Below are 6,355 nucleotides of genomic sequence, written 5' to 3'. Positions count from 1 at the left end.
TTTTGAGAGGCGATGCCAACTATTTGCTTGGAAATAGTTCATTTAACCTGTTTATCTGGTAAGACTAGCCACCTCCCAGCATTGTTGGTAACTTTAATATAGCCTTAAAGCCCGCGGTAGCGGGCTATACTGGCTATTAAAGGCCCGTTTGTGGTGTAGCGCTCTAGTGGTTGTGACCACGCAGGCGGCGCAAAGTTTGCTGGGAGCGACGGCGGGCATGTTCCACATGGAGAGCCTGCGTGAGGAAAAAACCCCAGCGCTCTCCCAAGGAAATAAACGGCAAGTTAAAGTTAAGTGTACAACGTCGTTATTACCACCAGATCCACCTCTACAAATTGGCGACGAGAGTGGTGCATACAGTGTGCTCGCCCAGCGCGACCGCATGCGTGCACTGGTGATCGGTTTTCCCCCAGACAGGAGCAGACAGTCATAGCGGGAGAGCGCCGCAGTGGGACACGAGGCCTGTCGGACGCCATCCTCATTTCTGCACACCCATGTGATGTACCGGCCTCAAGCGAGTCGGCAGCCCATGAGCGTGAGGACAAAGTCAGCAGGAGAAGCCTACAGCACCCAGCGCCTTTGAAGTAATTGCCTGTGTGTGCATGCATGTCTCCCCCAGGAAGCATCCCTCTTCAAAAGTCACTCCTCAGTGCTACCTCACTATGAAGACCCTGTCAGCTTCAGATGACCCCATACCGACCTAAACTGCGAGTTGATTGATGGCCTAAACCCCCCTGAGTGCAGCCCAGTCAGCCACATCCAGAGGGTGCCTCCCCGTGCGCAGGACTAGTGAGGAGCGGCGCATCCCCGCACACAACAATCAGGACCACCTGGTTGACGACATAGCACACCAGACTGATCCTATCCTTACACCCAGCCAACCATCGCCCTGCAGTCCCTCGTCTACACCGGGTGAAATCCGGCCACAGAGAACAGTCAACGTGTGTTTGCAGACATTTTCCCTCACTAATCCAGTCCCCTTCCTGCCTAAATCAGGGGAACCAGCCATGAAGTGCGAAGACTGCAAGGGATATTTTCTTAATTATTTGTTGGCGCTGGAAGACGAGGGGGAAGAGGAATTTTCTAGCAAAAGCAGGAAGAAAATCCTTTTGCACAATTTAGGTCGGAAGGGCTTTGAGTGTACGAGAACATGGTAAAAAAGACAAGACTCCACAATGATGGCACCGTATTTCAACATGCATTGAAAAACTTAGACAGTCACTGCTAGCTGGTGGTCTGCACAGCTATAGACCGCTATACCTTTTTTCAACAGAAACAGACAGACACCGAGTCGGTGGAAGACTATGTGGCAGCGCTTAAAAAGTTGGCGGTCACTAACAGATTTGGTGCCCTTCACGATGACTTAATAGGCGAACAGATAATAATGCACACTGTCAATACTAATATACAGGAAAAGTTGTGGGTCAGCGGGGATGCACCCCTCAACGAGATCATTGCCATGGTCAAGAAAGCGGAACTGTCTAAACGGTGTGCAGGGGCAGCGAAAACGGGAAAATGCCAGTAAAGCCACAGTGTGCAGAGTGACTGACACCAAATCCCACAACAGCAAACCTCCACCCACGGCTGGGGTGAAGTACCACAGGAATCCAACACCCAAGCCTGCAGAACACCACAAAACATCTAGTGACAACAAAAACAGCTGCCATAGGTGCGGCAGTCGCACGCACGCACGCAGCCAATGATGGAAAGTGTCCAGCCTTCCGAGTCAAATACTCTTATTGTGGGGTGATAGGTCATTTTGAGAAAGTGTGTAGGCCTAAACCTTGCAACTCATCTGTTAAATGTGTCCTACAGTATTCCGACACAGACGGGGTGGAGAGTGAGGATGATGGGGACTGTGTGCTTTGCATTTATGACCAAATTCTAGGTAATGACTATTCCAGTACCAAGAAACCCTCTTGCTTATTGTCCATAGGGGGCGTACATGTGTCCATGGTAGCAGACACAGGGTTCCCATACACTATAATCCAACGCAAAATCTGGGAGCGGGACTATATACCCACCATAGGCACTCACCTACTCCCCACAGACGTCCACCCTGTCACCTTCACAGGGGAAAAGATTCCCATGGTAGGCTTCCGCCCACTCCTTTTTTTTATTCAAAGGTAGAACCTCAGAGGGTAAACAGTACGTGGCAGAAAAAGTCCCTCTGTATTAGGGTGGGCAGACCAAGGGGCGTTAGGGATCCAACTGAATCCAGGAGGCACCACGCAAGTACTCATGACAGATCATCCACAGACTTACGAGGGTGGCACATGGAAAGCAGATTTTTCAGCAGTCTTTGGCGGCACCATAGGCAAACTGACGAAATTCACCCAAAAAATCTGCCTCAAAGACGGGGCCGTGCCAGTAAGCCACAAAGTGAGAAACATCCCATTCAACTGCAGGGACGCAGTGCAGTAGGAGCTACAGCGTCTTGGAAGACAGTGGGGTAATCGAGTCCATCGAGTGTGTGGAATGGCTGGTGCCATTGTTAGTCGCATGCAAGCCTAACGGAAAAGTGCGCGTCTGCATCGACCAAACGGCCCTCTCCATCATCACTACAGATGCCAATGACAAAGGTTTGGGAGCAGTCTTGTCGCAGAGGTCCACGGACGGTGCAGTTACCATCATCAATTTCATGTCTCGCTCCCTTGCCCCCAATGAGGAGAAGTTCAGTGTCATTGAGAAGGAGATGCTGGCGGCCATTTGGGCAATGGAAACATATCGACAGTTTCTATGGGGTTCCAAGTTCCTCCTAAGAACGGACCACAAGCCACTGGTTGAAGTTCTTACGTTTAGTGGCCACGTCAGTGCCTCTCCGCGCATTGCCGAAATGACCCTCAGGTTATTAGACTTCGTATATGATATAGAATACATACCTGGCAACAAGAACAAAGTAGCAGACTACCTCAGCAGATCGGCGGCAATGGAGGGAGCGACCGAGCGCACAGAGTGGGACGAGTACACAATAGCCTTCACTGAGGATCAGGAAGAAGTCATAAGCGCACAACACTGGAAGGCGGCATATGAGAAAGACTCCAAGCTCGAGACTGTAAAACGATTGGTCACGTAGGGGTGGCCAGAGAAGAAGCACTTGGACACGAACCTCTGGAGGTTCTGGGAAGTGCGGGAAGAATTGTCCATTGGTGAGAATGACAGATTTCTCCCACGTGGGGACCAAGTGATCCCTCTACAACAACTGGTGAAACGCCTGCTCACTATCATGCACGAGGGCCACCTAGGTATTGTGAAGACTAAACATAGAGTCAAACAATCGTATTGGTGGCCTGCCATTGACAGGCAGGTGGAGAAACATGTAAGGGCATGTGAGCAGTGCAGTAACACTGAAAAAGCACAAACCATGTTAAGACCACCCCTGGTTCACCAGCCCCACCAGGCCATGGGAAGAATTGTTGGTCGATATTCTAGGCCCCATTCTTGACCCGTGGGGGGTCCCCAAGCACGTCATTGTTTTGATGGACCGCTATTCAAAATTGCCAGATGTGGAGTTGTGCGAAAAAGCGGACACGGACAGAATTGTTGTCTTCCTCACAGACACATTCTTGAGAGGAAATACCGAAAGTCATCACGTGCGACAACGGACCCCAGTTCACGTCTGAGAAGTGGACGGCATTCATGAAACGGAATGGCATTGTGACCAGGTACACCCCGGTATATCACCCAGCTGGGAATGGCCTCGCAGAGAGGTTCAACCGTGTGATCATGGGATCCGTATAGGCTACTATCAGCGCAGGAAAGAATGGGGAGACGAAAATCAAACATACGGTATGTGTTTACTGCATCACTCCCACAACAACAGGATATAGTCCGTTTAAGATTCTACGGGGCAGGGACCCGTTCAGGCAAGACAACACAGTGTGGAAGAACCTGACGTTACAGAGAAAATGGTCCCCGGCAGTGGTTGCAGCAACTTGGAGTAGGCACAGAAAATCTACACGGACCATTACAACAAACAGCACAAAGTAAAGGAAGTTTCATTGGAAAAGGGGAATGGGTCCAAGTGAAGCTGGCACAAATAGGAAAAAAATGAGACAGCAAGTTCAGCACCCCTTTGCAAGTCAAGGAAACATATTCACGTTCAGCTTTATTAAGTGATGGCAAAGTATGGTCCCACAGCAGAATGGCCAGGTGAAATAAAGTAATTGGATGGGACAATAGTGACGCCGCATCACGAACTGCACACACCAATTGGGAATCGGATGATGAAGATCAAGGAACAGAGACAGACACACAGAGAAATGGCACAACAGGAGACAGAGAAGAAGAGAGTGGCAATACGCAAGAAATTAGGAGTCAGGAGACCACACGACAACTTAGGCCACAGGAGGACCAAGGTATCGGTGAATCAGACACCAGGCGACAAACCACCACAGTTCCCATAAGTGACCAGCATGAGAGTACAAGAGAAACCAGGATGCACACGAGGGAGACACACGTGACACAAACACCGTTTACACGCACCCGCACAGGCAGAGCAGTAGTGTTACCCAGAAGATACAGAGAGTTTGATATGAACTCATGACGCATTGTATTGCCTGACCATCCTCCCTTTCCCCAGTTATAATAGATAGGTCTTGAAATGTGTCGCACACCATTTCAGGGATTTCCTTTCCTCTACATCCGCTTTAGTTGGTACAGTTCTTGTGTTGTTATAAAAGGAGGGAGATATGTGGTGTAGCGCTCTAGTGGTTGCGACCACGCAGGCGGCACAAAGGATGCTGGGAGTGCCAGCGGGCATGTTCCACACAGAGGGCCTGCGTGAGGAAAAATGACCCCGGCGGTCTCACGGAGAAATGAACGGCATGTTAAAGTTAAGTGTGCAGCAACGTTATTGCCACCAGATCCACCTCTACACCGTTAAAGGCCCGAGCCAAAGGCAAGGGACTTTAACAAGGAACCAGGACTTTTATAGACAGTATAGCCCTGCTATGAAGGGCTATTAGAACATTCTGCCCCTAGAGGGCAGAATGTTCTAACTATAATAAAACAAACGCCTCTCGAAGCTCGAGGAGATTTAAATACACTTGAGCTCCGAGAGGCCTTTGTAAAACATTTGAATGTTGCTCTGCGGGCCTTTACAGGCCCGTACAAGCATGGAGCCCTCCATTGTCTACAATGGAGCCCCCAACGTTCCAATGTTCTAATAAAGCTTAATCCCAGTCCAGGGTTTAGCCTGCTTTGCGCACGTAAGCGTTTACATATTGCATGACCACAGTTAAATCACTGCCATTTGTAGTTGTCCATGAGCACAAAACGGGAGCTCAAAATTCTTGGCAAGACCTGTTGCTTGTATCCTTCTAGTCAGCAATGCTCTCTGGGTATAGAGGCTAGGAGACTGTGCGTCCAGAAATGCATCGATGCAGGTAGTTTGCGAATATCATCAGGAAATAGCCTCATGACCACTGCTCTAATAGACTGTGGATTGAGGAGCGCTATGGCAAACGAGGTTCCAAAGATGGGTCTGGGTATTCTGCTCGCAATGGTGGACAGGGAGCTTGAGTTATGGGTTTTCCCTATTCTAGCATTCTCTTGTTTTCACATTTGGAGGGACATTTTATGGGTGCAGGTATTTTAATGAGGACTGTGGTACAGTTGCCAATACAAGGTCTCTTTTAGGGTAAGTAGATTACGCTTCTCGTCAATTCACTGAGCACCTGAAGGGTATATTTTGAAGGCAATATTACATCTTTAAGACCAAACCTGACTGTCCAACGCACCCTCCTTCTTTAGCCTTTTAGGGTTCCTAAATTTGTGCCCAATACTGTGCAATACTGGCTGCAGCACTAACGCGGAACTGGTATCCTGCCTCTTGCAGATATTAATTGGTCAACCATCTTTTTGGTGCATCATATTTTGGGGAAATTGCTCTATATCCTGTTTCTTTTGCCGGTTTGGCAACATTTGCAACGATCAGAGAATTATTTAGGGCTATGCATTCTATTACTGCCTGACCTGTAGTTTCATCCTGGGGAGAGTAGTTGGCCTAACGACTAGGGCGGTCAACCTCTAATCTGGGGAACTGGGTTCGAGTCTCGGCAATGACGCTAAACATCCTGTGATTCTGGGCAAATCACGTAATTGCCCCATGCCTAAAAAAATGAACCTGTCCTCATGTAACAAAATTGGTGCTATGATACCCGATTCGGGTCAAGCTCGCGCTATATAAAACTCCGTAAAAAAAAAAAAATCCTTAGCTCCCTTGCAACAACGTTGTGTGTATACATATATGTGTGCGCGTGTGTATATATATATATATATATATATATATATATATATATATGAAACGGGTCCAAAAGAAAGAATAACTCTGGAGACTGCACTCTGTGGAAAC

This window comes from Lissotriton helveticus, chromosome 2_1 (assembly GCF_964261635.1).
Source record: "Lissotriton helveticus chromosome 2_1, aLisHel1.1, whole genome shotgun sequence".
Lineage (NCBI taxonomy): Eukaryota > Metazoa > Chordata > Amphibia > Caudata > Salamandridae > Lissotriton > Lissotriton helveticus.
The sequence above is the reverse complement of the archived record's forward strand: the minus strand, read 5'-3'. Positions refer to the sequence as shown.